We start from the raw sequence: 19,902 nt of genomic DNA on the forward strand, positions 1-19,902 counted from the left end.
TAAGCTTTGTAATACGAATAGCGAGGACCTTGAACATATCCTCAACACTTGTCCATATGTTGAACATAAATGGAGACAAATGGAGGACTTCTTTGGAAGAATGGATCAAGATAGGGATAAAATTTGAGAAACCATCCTCCTCTAGAGAATAGGCCTTTTCTCCAGCTAATCGAGGTGGATGTTGGTGTCCACCCACCTATCCCACTTGGACCCCCACAATTGTCTCTTTCAGTGTTTCAGTTTCCTTATTTGTAGCACAATTTACTATTTTTAGTAGCTTTTTCGGGCCCTGAACTTCCAAAGTTGTTTTGAGGCTCTAAATGACGTTTTTTGGGAAAACCAAGAGCAACATGGTGCATAAAACCATGTTTCTCACTCAAAAGTTGTAGTCCTCGGACAGATCTTTCTAACGAGGTATTGTGCGTGTCAGACGAACATCATATGCCAAAGTTACAACCCTAGGAAGTTGATGTACCAATTTACCCAAACGAGGCCCACAATTTGGTGTTTCATCTCCTAGGGTTAGATTTTTGGATGTTTAGGGTTTTCCATTGTTTCTAAACAATAAATAGGCCTTTGAGCCTCATTGTAACACAGTTCAGAGGCATGTAGCCACCACATCTCTTCTTAGAGATAAGCTACCATCGCCCTAGCTAGTTTATTTCCATTTATGTTTGTAAGCATATTTCAGTATTTTACAGTAATGAAATGAAGTATTATTTATGTTGCATCTCTGTATGTATGATTATATTTGTAATTTGTTGTGTTCCTATTTAAATCCGGATCACCAACCCAGACATAAACAGGGCATGGGGCCTCACACTAGGACTCAATCTCTGGGCCATCTGGAAAGAAAGGAATTGTCGAATCTTCAAGGATCAGCTTCTCCCTCAAGAGGCTATGTGGGAAGGGATCATACAGAACACCAAGGAAACAATTATGGCGGAGAAGTGGTATTCGGAGGATTGGCAGGTCCCACCCACAAGGCTAGAATTATGCAGAAATTAAACATATCTTCGACCATGGTAAAATAGGCATCCTGGAAGGTAACAATGAGGGGAGCTACTTCCCTTAACTATTTTAGAACCCCTCCGAAAGGATTTGTGAAGTTAATCTTCGATGGAGCATCGAAAGGAAACCCGAGACCAACAGGCCTCGGAGGACTTTTTGGGACTTTAGAAGAAACATTAAGCTCATCTATGTTGATCATTGTGGGTTTGCTAGTAACAATGAATCATATTTTGCAAAAGTAAAGCAAGGCCTCCAAATTTCAACCAAAATGGGCTATAGGAGTATTGTAGTGGAAGGGGATTCAAGGGTTGTAATCAACACGGTAAAAAATTTAAACCAAGGAACCAAATGGGAAAATATCAACCACGGCTGGAGAACAGAAAGGCTAATCCAAGAGATAGGAACCTTTATTAGCAACTTCAACTATATCATGACAAATCATGTCAGGAGGGATGCAAATAAAGCGGTAGAATTCCTAGCAAATTGGGGTTGTAGTCATCAGAGCGCACCTCTTAAGCAAGCTTGGTTGAACCAACCAGAAGATGATAGTTTTGGCCCTTGAAGGAGATCCTGGAACAAGGCCAGAGAAAGAGTGGCCAAGGCACGCAGGCCCCCAATCGGGGTGAGAGGTGGTTGAAAGACCCATTAAGAGGGTCATCATGAAATGGACATCCGAAGGAAGAGCCACTACCTCCCACACACTCAAAGCACAAGGCGCGGTCGTTATACGCATGGTTAAGACAAGATGGCAGAAGGAAGGTGGCATTGGCATGCACCAAAGTTGGTTGACAACAAAGAGGGTTGGTAGAGAGGAGGGAGATCGCACAATGGCAACAAAAAGGAAGGTGGCACAACGGTTTTGGAAAAGTGAAGAGATACAACAATCCCAAGCGCTGGTTAACAGGTATGTTCTCTGCCTACACTCCATTATGCTTCCCTGCGCCTGGTTTGTTGAATTGAGATTGCATGGGGGCAAGGGGCCGGGGAGAGAGAGCATTTGGGGTGGCGGAAATAGCTGGGAGGTGGAGGATGGTGGGATTCATTGCAGCTACATATGCTATGTAGGGATATTACCCTGTCTTGGTATTGCACTCTCATGCATGGGGTCTGTGGGGGTATCGCTCCTCTTTGGTATTCTCCTCTCGCGCATGGGGATTATAGGGATGGAGAGGGAAGTCTTCTAGCTGAGCGAACCTTGTCTGCTCGTCTGCTTGGAAAACCTAAGGGGAAAGGTTACAGTAGCGGAAATTGCATTAGCGTTAATTCCATCCTGGGTCCCGGAACAAGTTGCGAAGGTTAGGGCATTAAGGAAGACAGAAGGCCATGAGGGCGGATGCCAAGCCCCTAAGAGGAGTTAGTAGGGGGGAGAATGTCGGGGGCAGGGGTCCTCTAGAATTGTGGATTGACACATTGGGAAATTCGGTCACGCAAGCCTCGCCCGGTGGCTAGAGCAGGGGATGGTTCGTAAGGTATTGGAGGGATACCTAATGGAGGAAGGGGCTCAGAAGTCAGGAGGCCGAGATGAGTAGCGTCAAGAATTGTTGAGACAAAGTCAAGGGGACAAGGGATGAGTTTAGCCAACAAGGGGCATAGGGGAGAAGGAGCGTGGCTCCTATAGACTAGTCTTCTGGGCTATTGGGCCTGTAGGTGTCCATGTAATTCAAGACCGAAACTGTGGCCATTCTAGGCTCAAGGAAGGGGCATACAGGGGTGTCCAGGGCATCTCAAGTGGGGGTTCCTCATGTTTGGGGGCTTTGAACAGGATGCATGGGGGGAAGAAATGTTGAATGAGCAGAACCATTGGCTAACAGAGATTATGAAAATAATGGCTTGGAATTCTTGGTTTCTTGTTCCCGTAATAGGTAACTCCTCTTGGAAGAAGAGAGCACTGAAGCTTGATCTCGACTAACAACAATAGCAGGCTAGAAGGCCCTAGGACGTAACAACAATGGCTCGAGCAATGAAAGGAAAGGGCAGAGGCAAGAGACCGTGGGAGAGCGAGGTTGAGACCGAGCCGAGCATCGCTAGAAAACGTGGTGGGAGGAAACCAGTGGCCAGCCCAATCCAAGAAGCGGTGGCTGCATATGCGGGTGGCATTAGAGAGGAGATTCAACAGCTCATCGCTGAGTGGGAGGAAAATATCAATAGACACATGAGTGCAGGGGCAGTGGAAGTGGAAGATTCGAAGGTCTTGGTTCCTGATCTGGGACACACTTGCGGTAGAGAAACGCAATAAAAACAGACTCTATACATGTATTGGTTGTTGAAATGCCTCCTAGGCAAGGCAATGGAACAAATCGGATGATTTCACTTAAGGATTTTCCATACTATAAGCAGGAGTTTCAAAAGTTGCAATTCCAATTGCAGAAATAGGATGACCACCTGGGCCATATCGAGAAACACTTCCCATACTTGTTCTTTCCCAATGATCTACCCAGTTCTAGTGCAAAAGACTTGGCCCCGGTTACCTCAGCATTTCTTGAACAACAGGACTAGAAGGTTAAAGTCGTAGTCTTTTTTTTATTAAGTTTATATGTGGATAGCTTTTACTTTCCAGATTGCAGTTGTATATATATATATATATATATATATATATATATATATATATATATATATATGTATATATATATATATATATATTATATATATATATGTATATATATATATATATATATATATATATATGTATATATATATATATGTATATATATATATATATATATATGTATATATATATATATATATAGACATCATATGGTTGTGGACATGATAATCAAGTTTATATAGCTTGGATAGGTAGACTAAGTATTTTTTGTTGTTGGATGGCTTATAATGCGGTTAGGTGGTCAACAGACTTGGTTCCCCCTCTCAAAATTTTAACCCATCGCTTGGCCTTCGCTAGGGCGACCCCCTCTCCCCTTTTCTCTTCATTATTATCGCCGAAGGGTTGGGTCAATACCTCAAGACTAAAGCCAGAAATGCCCATATCAAATGCCTGAGGTTATGGGGCAATGATCTCCCCATTACTCACCAATAGTTTGTAGATGACATCATGTTCTTTTGTCATGGGTTGGTTCGAGAAGGCCATCGCATAAAATAAGTACTCCTAGTCTTCATGGAAGCATCTGGAACAATGATCAATAATGAAAAATCCTTCATTTTATTTTTCAATACCCCTGGAAACATACAATCCTACCTAGCTCGGGTCCTGGGGTTTGGTATTGGATCTCTACCTTCCAAGTATCTAGGAATGCCCTTGACAGTAAACTTCCTTAAGACTTCCTATCGGCAACCATTTCTACAAAAAATCACAGGTAAACTCAACAATTGGGCTTTTCAATGGTTAAATCTGGTGAGTCAGACAATCCTCCTCAAAGCAGCTCTGCAATCTATCATAATCTATCAACTTTCCAAAATGGCAATGCCAAAGACTTCATGTGCAAATATGGTGGAAACATTTAAGAAGTTCTTATGGGGAGGAGCTTGGCAAATTAAAAATTGGGCACTGGTATCCTGGCCAAACTTAACAAAGCATAAGATGGATGGAGGCTTGGGCTTGAGGGACCCTTATATCCTAAATCAAGTAATGGGGGAAAAATTATGGTGGCGTTGGATGAGTGGTGGGTCAGATCTATGGAAACAAATATGGACAAGAAAATATAATATGCCTGTAAGAATGGAAGACATCCTAAGATACAAGGATCCCCCCAAAGGGTCGGCCATATGGAATTTGGCGACCCAAAACAAAGACCTTGTTCAACAACACTTCTTCTGGGAAATCAGGAATGGAAAAACAACCTTGTTTTGGCAAGAGTCATGGCAACAAAGAGAAAAACTTCAAAATAGACAAGACTTGAGAGACCTCCTATACACAACTGGGAGGAATTTTTATACAGTGAAACAATTCTGGAAACCAGACCAAGCGTGGGAAGGCTGGAGGAGATGGAGGGAGAAGACGGATTGGCCACAAACCCTGGAATCAAATCAATGGAAGCAGCTAGAGAAGGAGCTAGACTTAAGGAAAATAACTATCTTAAATGGACCAGACATCCTTTGATGGGGATATACTACCAAAGGGACATTCACAATAAAAGAAGCGTATGGAATAAGAGCAAGCCGAGTTGTAGAAGGGAAGAACCTGATTTGGAAAAAGATATGGGGTGGAGGCTGGTGGCCGAAGGTGGCCTACTTCCTTTGGCTTGTCTACAGAGACTACATTCTTACATGGGATCAGATCCAAAAAAGGGGATTATATGGGTCATCGTTTTGTAATCTTTGTAATACGAATAGCGAGGACCTTAAACTTATCCTCAACACTTGTTCATATGCTCATCAGAAATGGAGAAAGATGGAGGACCTCTTCAGAAGAATGGATTGCAATAGGAATAACATTTGAGAAACCATCCTCGTCTACAGATTAAGCCTTTTCTCCAGCCTAGTCATAAACAGAGCATGGGGCCTCGCACTAGAACTCACTCTCTGGGCCACCTAGAAAGAAAGGAATGGTCGAATCTTCAAGGATCAACTTCTCCCTCAAGAGTTGGAGTGGGAAGAGATCATATAGAACATCAAGGAAACAATTCTGGCAAAGAAGTGGTATCCGGAGGACTGGCAAGTCCCACCCCACGAGGCTAGAATTATGAAGAAATTAAACATAGCTTTGACCATGGTAAACCAGGCCTCCTGGAAGGTAACAGTGAGGGGAGTTACTTCCCTTAACTATTTTACAACCCCCTTGGAAGGATTTGTGAAGTTAAGCTTTGATGGAGCATCGAAAGGAAACCTGGGACCAGCAGGACTTGGAGGACTTTTTCAGGACTTCAGAAGCAACACCAAGCTAATCTACATTGATCATTATGGGTTTGCTAGTAACAATGAAGCAGAATTTGCAGTTGTAAGGCAGGGCCTCCAAATTGCAACCAAAATGGGCTACTGGAGTATTGTAGTGGAAGGGGATTCGAGGCTTATAATCAACACGGTAAAAAAATTAAACCAAGGAACCAAATGGGAAAAGCTCAACCACAACTAGAGAATAATAAGGATAATGTTATGAAACCAGCTCACAAAAAGATAGAAAAGAGAGATCCACGCCTTAGAATTCAGCCTCTTCGAGGGGGCAACCTCCTTTACATTACATAAATGAACAATTCTTGGATGATACAAATGAAAATACCTCCTTTCTATATATAGGAGTCTAAGTGGTCCCAATACAATCAAAGCATACATAACAATAATATTGTAGGGCACAACAATAACAATAGTGGGCTTCTATGTGGCACAATAGTAACAATTAGGCACTACATGGGTACATCAATATAAATAAGGGGTATAACTACAATAGTAATGGGGTAATCAATAGTATTATAGGGACCCAACATGCCCCTCTCCTTCAAAAAAAGTGTTGTCCTCAACGCTTGAGTAGTTCAGGATACTTCTGCATAAAATTCTCATCCTCCCATGTGGAATCTTCAGCGGATAAGTTCTTCCACTTGATAAGGTACTCTGAAATTGATCGATTTCGTAGCTGTCGAGTTCTTGTTTCTATAACTGCTTCCGGTTCCAATACAATTTTTCCTTCTTCGTCAAGTTCTGGCAATATTGTTTGAACTGGGAGCTTGTCGCCTATAACCTTCTTTAAGCATGAAACATGGAAAACTGGGTGCAATCGAGAAGCTGCAGGAAGCTCCAATTTGTATGCCATAGTACCAATCTTTTGCAACACCTTGTACGGACCATAATACTTTGGTGATAATTTATTATCCTTCTTAGCTTGCTTGAGGGACATTTGCTTATATGGTTGTAGCCGTAGCAATACCCAATCACCTACATCAAAACTTCTTTCGCTGCGATGCTGATCTGCCTGTTGTTTCATTCTATTCTGTGCCAACACAAGGTTATCCTTTAAGAGTTGGAGGACTTGTTGTTGATGTTCGATGTGATGTTCCACTGCCTGAACCTTAGAATTTTCTCTTAAATATGATGTGATGGATGGTGGTTGATACCCATAAAGTGCCATAAATGGGGTCATTTTTGTTGATGTATGGAAGGAAGTGTTATACCACCATTCAGCTAGACGCAACCATTTGACCCATTGTGTCTGTTTATCAGATACAAAGCAACGAAGATATCCTTCCAAACATTTGTTTACTATCTCAGTTTGCCCATCAGATTGAGGATGATAAGATGAGCTATGAGCTAACTGAGTACCAAGACAAGAAAATAATTATGTCCAAAAATTTCCAGTGAAAATGGGATCTCTGTCACTTACAATAATCTTTGGGTTTCCATGTAGCTTTTGAACTGTTTCCATAAATGCAGTAGAAACTGTACTAGCTTTAAATGGATGTGATAATGCACAAAAGTGTGCATACTTGGTAAGTCTGTCAACTACCACCATGATGACACTCTTTCCCTCAGACTTGGGTAAACCTGTGATAAAATCCATTGAAACCTCCTCCCAACGTTGGCTTGGAATGGATAAAGGTTGTAATAGACCTGGTGTCTTAATTGTTTCAACTTTATTTTGCTGGCAAACCAAACATTCCGCCACAAACTTTTGAATATCTGATTTAAGGCCATCCCAAAAAAATTCCTTCTTAACCCTGTGGTAAGTTTTTAAAAATCCTGAGTGCCCTCCTAAGGGAGAAGTGTGCAATTCCATAAGAATCTTTTGTTTTAGCTGGGAATTCTTAAAGAGGTATAAGCGATCTTTGTACCATAACGAATCATTTTTCCAGCTAAATGTATCAGAAGTACTGGAATCTTGTTGTAGTTTTTGAATAAGTGCCCACACTTCTTCGTCGTTCTTCCATTCCTCCCTTGCTTCGTTTATCCAATCTGGTTGGATAATAGAAATGGCACACAACAATGCTTCCACATCCTCATCCTTTCTTGAGAGTGCATCTGCCACCACATTTTGCTTCCCTTTTTTGTAGATGATTTCAAAGTCATAACCCAACATCTTTGTGACCCACTTTTGTTGCTCTTCAGAGGATAATCTTTGTTCTAAAAAGTATTTAAGGCTATCATGATCCGTTTTTACCTTGAAGTGTCTTCCCATTAGGTAGGGTCGCCATTTCTTAAGTGCATGGAGTATTGCCAACATTTCCTTCTCATAAATAGCTTTGTTTAAAAACTTTCCCTTGATTGGACGACTTTCAAAAGCAATGGGTCTTTCATCTTGCATTAGAACAGCACCAATTCCATTTCCTGAAGCATCACATTCCACAATAAAGGTTTTTGTGAAGTCCGGCGTAGCTAAGACCGGTGCTTGGCACATTGCCTCTTTAAGATGTTCAAAGGCCTTTGTTGCTTGCGAAGTCCATGAAAATGAATCTTTCTTCAATAATGTTGTTAGAGGTGCTGCTATTCTCCCATAATTCTTAACAAACTTGCGATAATACCCTGTCAACCCAAGAAATCCTCGCAGATGCTTTATGGATGTGGGGATTTTCCATTCCTTAATGGATTTAATTTTGCTAGGGTCTACCTTAACTCCTTCATGAGATACAATATGACCCAAATATTCCACTTCCTGGACTCCAAAGAAACATTTGGATCTTTTTGCATATAATTGTTTCTCCTCCAATAGTTGTAACACCCTGTCAACATGTTCAACATGATCCTTCCAAGTCTTGATGTAGATTAGTATATCATCAAAAAATACTAACACAAATTTTCTAAGGAATGGTTTGAAAATTGAATTCATCAAACCTTGAAATGTTGAAGGTGCATTGGTAAGGCCAAAAGGCATGACCAGAAATTCATAATGACCCTCATGAGTTCTAAATGTTGTTTTCGGAATGTCTTCAATCTTCATTCTAATTTGATGATATCCCGAACGAAGATCCAACTTGGTGAAGTAAATTGATCCATGCAATTCATCCAGTAATTCATCAATAACAGGAATGGGGAACTTATCTTTAATAGTGAGCTTGTTGAGCTCCCTATAATCTGGACACATGCGCCATGATCCATCCTTCTTGTGCACCAATACTACTGGAGCTGAGAAAGAACTTTGACTCGGTTGAATTATACCAGCCTCTAGCATTTCTGCAACCATACGTTCAATTTCACTTTTTTGGACATATGGATATCTGTACGGCCTGATGTTTGGAGGAACACTTCCTGGAATCAGATGAATAGCATGATCATGATTATATATAGGTGGGAGACCTTTGGGAGTCTCAAATACCTTGGAATGATTGTCCAGGACTTTTTGGAGATCTGGAGAAATAGATGATTCCAATGTGGAAACATCTAGCGAACATAATTGTGCAATCACACCTCTTTGCTCCTTTTTTAGAAGCTTTGTCATGCCATTAGAGCTGATTATCTTTCCTGGTTTCCCTGCAATACCCCTTAATTCAACTTCCTTTCCTTCCACAGAAAATTTCATGAAAAGTTTTTGAAAATTAAAAGCTATTGTACCCAAGGATTGTAGCCATTGGACTCCTAGTACAACATCAGCACCTCCCATTGGAATGGAAAGCATTGGGCTAGTCAATACATATTCTCCCATGGATAGCTTGATATTATGGCACTTTCCAGAACAATTTATTGTTCCTCCATTTGCAATCATCACTTGACACTCTGGTGTTGGATATAGGAAGCAATTCAATTCTTTTGCTACCCTAAAATGAATAAAATTGTGGGTGCTTCCTGAATCAATCAACACTATTACCTTTTTCTTCTTGATTTGTCCTTCTATCTTGATGGTTTGAGGAGTGGTAATTCCCGCCAATGCATTACAAGATATGGTCGGATTTATTTGTTCTTCATCTAGGCTTTGTTCCTGGAATATATCCTCTTCGTTTGACCTTTCTTGCTCCTTTTCTTCTTCCTCTTCACAATCTATGTAGAATAATTTCTTCTCAGCACACTTATGACCTTTTGTGTATTTGCTATCACAATTGTAACAAAGCCCTTTTGCTCTTTTTTCTTCCAATTGTTGTGGTGTCAACCTTGTAGGTTGTGGAAGACTATGGGCAACAACACTTCTGTCTTTATAGTTGTGAACGGTATGCTTCCTAGTTGCCATAATTTTGCTTTCCATTTTTCTTGCTAACCTGAATGCCTTCTCTAATGAATCAGGTTCCCAAAGGCGCACATCATGTTGGATATTATCCTTTAAAGACCCTATGAACACATCAATCCTATGCTCCTCTGGAATATCTTTTACCCTTATGTTCAATTTTTGGAACTCCTCAATGTGCTCCATTATTGAACCCTTTTGTTTGAGACTTATCAATTGGCTAAAAAAAGTGTTGCTTTTTGTATCCTCATAATGTGCTATCAATTCTTCCGTAAAAATTGGCCAAGTGATAAATTGTTTACGAGAACAAAGCCATTGATACCATACAAACTGATTTGGTTCCAAATATAAAGTTGCCATACGTACCTTTTGTGTGTTTTGCACATTATTGAGATCGAAGAATTGCTCCATCTGTAATATCCATGTGGCGGGATCCTTGCCATCAAACTTCCTCATATCGATTTTTGGAACATGGTGAGTCTTCGATCCAACATTAGAGTCTATGGAATCATGATTAACATTTCTTTTGTTCTCATCATGAGTTTCCTTTACTACCTTTTCACCATTAGTGACCCTTTCTTGTAGCAACTTCTTCAATTCATCCATCTTATCATCCATGCCATCAATTTTAGCGTCCATGCCATTCACCTTAGCTTCCATGCCATCCATCTTAGCTTCCATGCCATCCATCTAGGCTTCCATGCCCTTTATCTTAGATTCCACGCCATTTACCTTAGATTCCACGCCATTTATCTTAGATTCCACGCCACTTATCTTAGCTTCTGTTAGCTTTTGTGAGCGTGACATTTGTTGCACTTGTTCTTGTAATTTTGATATATCATGTAGCATTTCTTCCTCTTCTTCATGAGTCATGCTAGAGCTTTCAGGTTCCTTACTAGGTGTTTGCATTTTATTTCCTCGGGGCATTAGTTACCGATAATAATGTTTTACTATGCCCTTTGAATTCCGTTAAACCAAGCTTACACAAAAATTAAAAAAAAAACTACACACCTTTTTTCACTTTATAGAAGCCTGATATTGAATCTGATGTATCTCTGTAATTTCGGATCCTCCAATTCTGAAATTGCTACCTGTAGTAGCCTTCTGTGTCCTCTTTCCAATGCCACAAGTCTGAGCCAAATTGGATTCTCCAAGGAAGAGTTATGTGAAATCTCCCACAGTGACTAGCTTTTAGACTAGTTCAGTACAACGAACTTGTACGACTTGCCACGAGTCCCTGTTTCAACCTTTGAATCTGAAACACACATAAAACAAAACTATAGTCCGTCCTCTTTCTGTACCTTCTTACGAAATTTCAATCCGATCCCCAGAGAGAAAGTTATGACGATTTTCCCCAGGTCACCTGTTTTGAATGTAATTTAGGAGTCTGCAAAAAGACCAACTTTCTCAGATCATATCTCCGCAAATATCATGCAAACAGCTCTGAAATTCGGACCCAAGGTTCAAAGCGATTTCTTCTCAAATGGGTTTTTTTTGCGACTTCTGAAACATCACAAAAAAAAAGTTATAGCGAAAATTCCACGATGACCTGTTTGGAGCAGCGAAACCCTAGAATCCAAAGCTCTGATACCAAATGTTATGAAACCAGCTCACAAAAAGATAGAAAAGAGAGATCCACGCCTTAGAATTCAGCCTCTTCGAGGGGGAAACCTCCTTTACATTACATAAATGAACAATTCTTGGATGATACAAATGAAAATACCTCCTTTCTATATATAGGAGTCTAAGTGGTCCAATACAATCAAAGCCTACATAACAATAATATTGTAGGGCACAACAATAACAATAGTGGGCTTCTATGTGGCACAATAGTAACAATATGGGCACTACATGGGTACATCAATATAAATAAGGGGTATAACTACAATAGTAATGGGGTAATCAATAGTATTATAGGGACCCAACAGATAATCCAAGAGATATGAACCCTTATTAGCAACTTCAACTATATAATGACAAATCATGTCAGGAGGGATGGAAATAAAGTGGCAGACTCCTTAGCGAATTGGGGTTGTAGTCATCAGAGTGTACCTCTTGAGAAAACTTTACTGAACCAATAAGAAGATGATAAGTTCCGACCCTTGAAGGAGATCCTGGAACAAGACCAAAGAAAGAGTGGCCAAGACACTCAGACCCCCGATCGGGGTGAGAGGTGGCTGATAAACCCATTAAGAGGGTCATCATGACGAGGATGCATGAAGGAAGAGCCATTGCCTCCGATGAGCTCAAAGCGCAAGGCGCAGTGGTTGTACGCATGGTTAAGACAAGATGGCGGAAGGAAGGTGGCATTGGCATGCCCCAGAGTTGGTTGACAACAAAGAGGGTTAGTAAAGAGGAGGGAGATCACGTAGTGGTGACAACAGCGAAGGTGGCGTAGTGGTTTCGGGAAGGCGAAGAGATACAACGATCCCAAGTGTTGGTTAATGGGTATGTTCTTTTCCTGCATTCCATTATGCTTCCCTATGTCTGGTTTATTGAATTGGGATTGCATGGGGGCAAGGGGTTGGGGAGAGAGAGCATTTGGGATGGCGGGAATAGTTGGGAGGTGGAGGATGACAGGGTTCATCGCAGCTGCATAAGCTATGCAGGGATATTACTCCACCTTGGTATTTCACTCTTATCCATGGGGTCTGTTGGGGTATCGCTCCGCTTTGGTATTCTCCTCTCGCATATGGGGATTATAGGGATGGGGAGGGAAGGCTTTTGGTTGAGCGAACCTTGTTTGCTCATCTGCTTGGCAATCCTAAGGGGAAAGGGTAAGATAGCGGCAATTGCATTAGCATTAAGTCCAGTCTGGGTCCCAGAACAAGTCGCGAAGGCTAGGGAATTGAGGAAGATGGGGGCAATGAGGGTAGACGCCAAGCCCCCGAGGGGAGTTAGTATGAGTGAGGATGTTGGGGATAAGGGTCCTCCGGAATTGGGGAATCGACATGTTGGGAAAGTCGGCTAGTGGCTGGAGCAAGGGATGGTTCGTAAGGTATGGTAGGGATACCTAGTGGAGGAAGGGGCTCAAAAGTCGGGAGGCCAAGATGAGCAGCATCAAGAATTGCTGAGACAAAGTCAATGGGACAGGGGACAAGGTCAACCAACAAGGGGCACAGGGGAGAAGGAGCGTGGCTCCTATTGACTGGGATTCTGGGCTATTAGGCCTGTAGGTGGCCATGCAATTCGAGACTGAAACTGCAACCATTGTAGGCACAAGGCAAGGGGCATGCAGGGGTGTCCAGGGTGTCTCGGGTGGGGGTTCCTCACGCTTGGGGGCTTTGAACAAGATGCATGGGGGGAAGAAATGTTGAATGAGCAGAACCATTGGCTGACAGAGATTATGAAAATAATGGCTTGGAATACTTGGTTGCTTGTTGCTGTAACAAGTAACTCCCCTTGGAAGAAGAGAGCACTGAAGTTTGATCCCAGCCAGTGACAACAGCAGGCTAGAAGGCCTCGGGACATTACAGCAATGGCTCGAGCAATGAAAGGCAAGGGCAGAGGCAAGAGACCGCAGGAGAGCGAGGTCGAGGTCGAGTCGAGCACTGCTGGAAAACGTCGTCGGAGGAACCAGTGGTCAGCCTGATCCAAGAAGCGGCGGTTGCATATGCGGGTGGCACTAGAGAGGAGATTCAATGGATCATCGCTGAGTGGGAGGAGGATATCAATAAACGTGCGAGCGCGGGGGCAGTGGAAGTGGAAGATTGGAAGGTCCTAGTTCCTGAATTGAAACACACTCGCAATAGAGGAACGCAATACAAACAGACTCTATACCTATATTGGCTACTGAAATGCCTCCTAGGCAAGTTAATGGAACAAATCTGGATGACTGCCATTAAGGATTTTCCATACTATAAGCTGGACTTTCAAAAGTTGTAATTACAATTGCAGAAACAAGATAGCCATCTGGGCCATATCGAGAAACACTTCTCATGCATGTTCTTGCCGACTGAGCTACCTGGTTCCAGTGCGAAAGATCCAGCCCTGGTTACCTCGGCATCTGCCTAACAGGAGGACTAGTAGGATGAAGTCGTAGTCTTCTTTTTATTAATTTTATATGCGGATAGATTTTACTTTCCAATTTGCAGTTGTATATATATAGACAGACATTATATGGTTGTGGACATGATAATCAAGTTTATATAGCTTGGATAGATAGACTAAGTATTTGTTGCTACTATATGGCTTATAATGCGGTTAGGTGGTCAATAGACTTGGTTTCCCACAGGGCAGGTTGAGACCACCTAACCAGGCTAAGTGGTTGTAACCTGCTTGCATATTTTATAATGAAAAAGAAATATCTACCAAGCTTAACAAAAAACAAAAAAAATTGTAGTAGATATTATTATTCGTCTAAAAACCCTTAACATTTTGGGACTTTTACTTTGTTATAATTACTTTTCCTTTCTAATACATAATTAATTAAGTTCCCTGGATCACTAGAAGAAATTGAAACGATGACTTCACATTAAGAAATACCTTAACCCGATTACTATTAAAACTCTAAAAACAACAATTTCTTTTACACTTTAAAATGTAAATTTTTGTTAATTTTTTTTTAAACTTCGAAATATAACTTTTATAATTAAAAAATAGCCTTAAAAAAATAATTATTAATTTAAAAACAAAACTAAGAAATATTTATTATCTATTTTACCAAAATTACCTGGGTACTTGCACTTTTCTCAATTCTATATTATATTATATTAGTTGATAAATGCATATACAAACATTAACATAAAATATATTACTTAGGATATTTTAAGCACAACATGAATATATTATTGAGGAGATGTTAACCAATGTGGACATCTTACTTTCCTTTCCCAATAAAACCTTTGCTTTAGATTATTTAGTGAAAGTACCATACGTCGTTTGCCTTGGATTATCTAGTGACACTACCCTACCATACATGTTTTTAAAAATGAATTTAAGATAAGTATGTGGTGTAATAATAAATTTTCTTAAGGTAGAAAAGGATAGGAATATGAATAAATTTAATAAAAAGGGGGCGCCCAAGGTCATGATTCATGTATTTTTTATTTCGCCTCCATTATCTTTAAGCGTCATCTTTTAGCACGACACACACTCAAATTTACACTTCACGATCATTCAACATTAATAAAATAAATGCCAAAGTGCAGGGTTGCAGTACCGCACTTGAAATTTCTGTGCGTCAAATTATTAAATTGCATCATCGCTAACTCTAGTGTATAGGAATCTAATATTATTATTTTTTTATCTGCGTAGATAAACTACAGATAATAAATATTATTATATTAAATAAATAATAATATTTTATTTTATTTGATGTAGGAAGCCAGCCAGCCAGCCCGCCCGCCCCGGAGACTTATCTGTAGCTCCTGATTATTGGGTAGCGATAATTTTGTCACGGTCCGGCAATAGAAAAACATAAAAATAATTACCAGCCACTGGTTTCGACCGACCGCCACATGACCAGGCGTTATATGCCCCACCGATTACGTTTTCCCTGGGACCACATGTTATGGGAAACCGCTGACCGCCTTTTTTGATGATTGAAACCGGCATGTGTAGGTCTCTGCTATCGGTCACCGCATGCGGGGGGCGGGGCCGTCATTGTCATTTGACGTGACAGGAGAAGGATGGAAACGTCTATTAACGTTCCGGCAGGATTTTGAACGTTTGCTCGGTTCCAGTGATGGTGGCGGGACCGTTTCCCGACGTCAGGGGGGGCTAATTAATCATGGTTAGCGGCATAGTTTTTGAATTTAATGGCTGTTTAAAAATTTCGAAATTTAACATAATGATGTATTGCAATTAAAACTGTTTAATACAAATTTAAAATTTCTTTTATAATATTAGTGAAATACAAATTCTTATTATTATAATTGAGATTTTGAATATTGAATTTCAGAAAGTTACTAAAAAAGGAAAGTTATTTGTAACCTATTTAGATTATAGAACACTTCAAATTTAGACAAAATTCATAAGACATTATTTATAATTTGAATCGTAGTAAAGGTACAATAAGTACTTGGACAAGTAACACCGCCCAAAGTGGTCGATATGAAGCTATCTTGTATGTAGCTAGGGATAAGGTACCACTAGGAATTGTTGGGCCAATATTCATGAGTTGGTCGTACGTTATATGGGGCTTGAGGAAATAAGCCAATTTTATGGTGAAATGTTATCTTTTTTATTAATAAATTTTATAAAAAATTATAAAATTTTATAAATATTTAAATTTATTTCTTAATTATATTCGTGAAAAAATAATAATTTTATTAAATATAAAATTCATTTATGTTTTTAAAAATTTAATCAAAATTTTAAAACAATAAAATAATATTTTTTATAAAATTAAATATAAATTTTACTTTCAATAACTAAATAAAAGTATAAAATTTCAAAAATAAAATTATATATATATATATATATATATATAATTAAATATAATTTTTTTCAATAACTAAATAAAATCAGAAACCTTAATCGGAGTGCATGTTAGTGGATGGAAATGCTTGCAAATAATAATGAAGCGTATAGGTGAATTACCTACTATTGCCCGCCACACTCAAAGCGATGGGTGCAGTGGCCCTTGGCATGAGTACATGCAAGGGTGGTGGGAAAGGTGGCAAAGATGGTAGTGGAGAGATAGGTTGTATAGAAACAAAGGCGAGACAGACGGGTAAGGATTGTGAGTTTGCTTGCGGAGTAAGGAGCTGGAACAGAGGCAAGGGAAGGCGACGACACCAACAGCATCAAACTTGGAGCGACAACGGGTATGTATCTTGGCTCTTCACCTCCTTTGCAATGTCGACCTGGTTTGATTTTTGCTGGGGGGAGAGGGAGATAATTGGGAAGGGTAATTGGGGGAAATGGAGGAGGCGTCGAGCTGCAATAGTTTGGCTATGCGTCTTTGTATTGAGCTTGCCAGGTATTGACCCTGCCTCTCGCTGTGTGGACCTTGCATTGTTTGGCAATGGGAACCCGGGCATTGCACACTGCGGGCTGAGTGGGGTTGGTCACTGGGGTCTGGTAGGTAGAGGCTTGGCATCTGAGGCTGAGGGCAGCGAGGGTTAGCTAATATGTCGAGTAGGAGTATGGCCCTGTTGCCGAAACCACGGCAAATTCTGGGGCACTGGGAGAAATTACTGTGTTAAGAGAATAGCTAGGATCCCTGTGGGTGGTGTCAAGCATGATAATGACAGAGGTATTGTTCCAGCTTACTGGGCAGAGGGGAAAGGGACTGCACTCCATAGAGGGAAACCTGTCGGGCTGAGGCTAGGCTCACTTGCATGGCCTTGGCTTGGGATTGTCAACCATACGGTGTATGAGAGGCAATGGGGGTGGAGGGGTGAGAAGTTAGAAGGGATATGGAGCTCAACCCTATCTAAGGACTAGATCTCCACCCATCTTGCCCCCGGTACTAATAGCAAATGGAAAAAGGAAATGAATGGGGAGGATGATGGCAACGACAATTCAAGTCAGGATAGTAACCAGTGCTATAATATGTCAAAGTGCTCTCAGTTAACAAATATTTCCTGTGAACAGGTGTCGAACAGTGTTGATATGGCTCGGCCAGCGAGAGGTCGTGGACATGAATGACATGGTCGAGAGCCTAGAAAGGATAAGGGCCCGAGCACGTAGAGCCCCACGGAGGGAGGAAATCGTGTAGAAATTTTGAATAATAAACACTTATTCACAGAGATTATCCTGATTATACACTATTGCAGAATACATGCATAATACATAACCACCTCTATGTTGATCATCAATTTAGTAGCATTAAAAACAATGAAACATCAATCGCATGCGCACATTAACACAGTATGTAACCCGGGGAAAGCATACAGCTGAAAACCCCACACTATCTGTATATTATAATGATAGAGAACATGTAACAATACATAGTACAATACTCCTCACAAGTACTCAGTACTATCTCCACTTGTTACACACAAAACTAGCTAAGATCCGAACAAGTCACAGGTTCAAATCTCCTCCGCTGCTTTGCCTACCTCCACTGCGCAATCCAAAGTGAAAATCACGAGAGCACAAGCTACAATTGCCTTGGTATTGGCCCACACTGCGCAATCCTCATTGGCATAACTCAATCCCATTGATTGTGCAAGACCTCATGCACAACTATAGTCACAACTGATAGCAATCTCAACCTCTAACACCTGTCTCCACTGAACTGTCCATGCACTGAGTTAACTGATGTATTATTTAGTTTATTTATGAGTTAATAATTAGTGAATTAATTAATAATTAATTCACATCACTCATCACTAGTGTATTCTGCAGTTAGACTAAATACAACTAGTTTAACCAAGTCAAACTGAACACAACTCCATCAACTCCACAATCAACTCCACCAAACTCAACCACATGAGTTCTAACTGATGTCCTGCATGCAACAACTCAACTGACCCACAAAGAAAGCGTATTTCCTTCTGACAGTTGCATGTGCCACATCCGTAGCTCGAACTGAAGTGATCCAAGAGGATAAGATAATGTTTATAGTCCAAATATTATTATGAGACAATAATATTTGATTGTTCTATTTTTAGCCTGGCAATCTAAAAATAGAAACCTGCCCATATGTCTAAAAATAGAAGTCCATCTATTTTTACCAGCATGACCAATCATTCACAAATAACATACTGCAACTCATAGACCATGATGCATATGTCTAAAAATAGGCTTTGCGCCAAAAATAGCCTGCGGGCCCACTTAGTGAAGGCGACTTCTTTTCACTAAGCTCCATCATCTTGTTGCATTTTCAACAAATCAGTAGAGCATCTTATTAGGGAAGCTGTTGCAACATACCATGAGGAATGGGAAGAGGAAATTAAGCAGGGCAGTGAGACAGAGGAGGATATGGAGAATTGGAGGACACTTGTCCCAGACCTTGGGAATACCAAAGGCAGGATAACGCAATTTAAACAGACATTGTACCTCTATTAGCTAATGAAATCCTAATAGGTAAAGCCATGGAACAGGTCTCGGTGAGTGTGGCAGTTTCTCTCCAAGGGATGCCGAGTTACAAACGGGATCTGCAGAGAATTCAATTTCAACTCCATAAGCAGAATATTAAACTGGACAGAATTGAAAGACACATGCCATGCATCATGGAATTGTTTGAGATGCCTGGAGCAACTGTCAAGGATCCTGCACCTGTGGAATCAGTCTCGAAGGAGCAGAAGGGCTAGGCAATTTACCATGTTTACTTTTGTTATATATGTGGTTAGCATTTACTTTTTGTCGTGCAAGTATATGTATAGATAGATATATAAAGTCTGCTCATGAAACAGAGACATATATAGCTTGGCTAGAAAGATTGAAACTCTATTGTTTTTTGATGGCTTACAATGAGGATAGGTGGCCAATAGACTTGGTTTCCCATTGGGCAAGTTGAGGCCACCTAACCAAACTATGGGGTGTAAATTCGCTGATTATAAATAGAAAATTAAAGGTACTGCCAAGCTTAACAAAAAAAATTAAATAAAATCACAAAATTCAAAAAAAAAAAAAAAAAAAAGAGTTCAAAAGAAAAACGTACACTATTAATAAATCCTTAATCATATCAAAATTATATTAAAATTTAAAGTAGAATAGGTTAGAGTGCAATATTATTTCTAATAAAGTTGGAATGTAACACTATTTCTAATAAAGTTGGAATGCGATACAATTTCTAATAAGAATGAGATATTTCATTATTTAAATTTATGTTGTTGGAATGCAACATTATTTCTAATAAAGTTGGAAAGCAGTACTATTTCTAATGGGATAATGGGATATTTCATTATTTAAATTTATGTTTTTGGAATGTAACAATATTTTTAATAAAATTGGAATGCAAC

The sequence above is a fragment of the Pinus tabuliformis genome, chromosome 9 (assembly GCF_031772625.1).
Source record: "Pinus tabuliformis cultivar Carrire ecotype Pingquan chromosome 9, CPIR1, whole genome shotgun sequence".
NCBI classification, from domain to species: Eukaryota; Viridiplantae; Streptophyta; class Pinopsida; order Pinales; family Pinaceae; genus Pinus; species Pinus tabuliformis.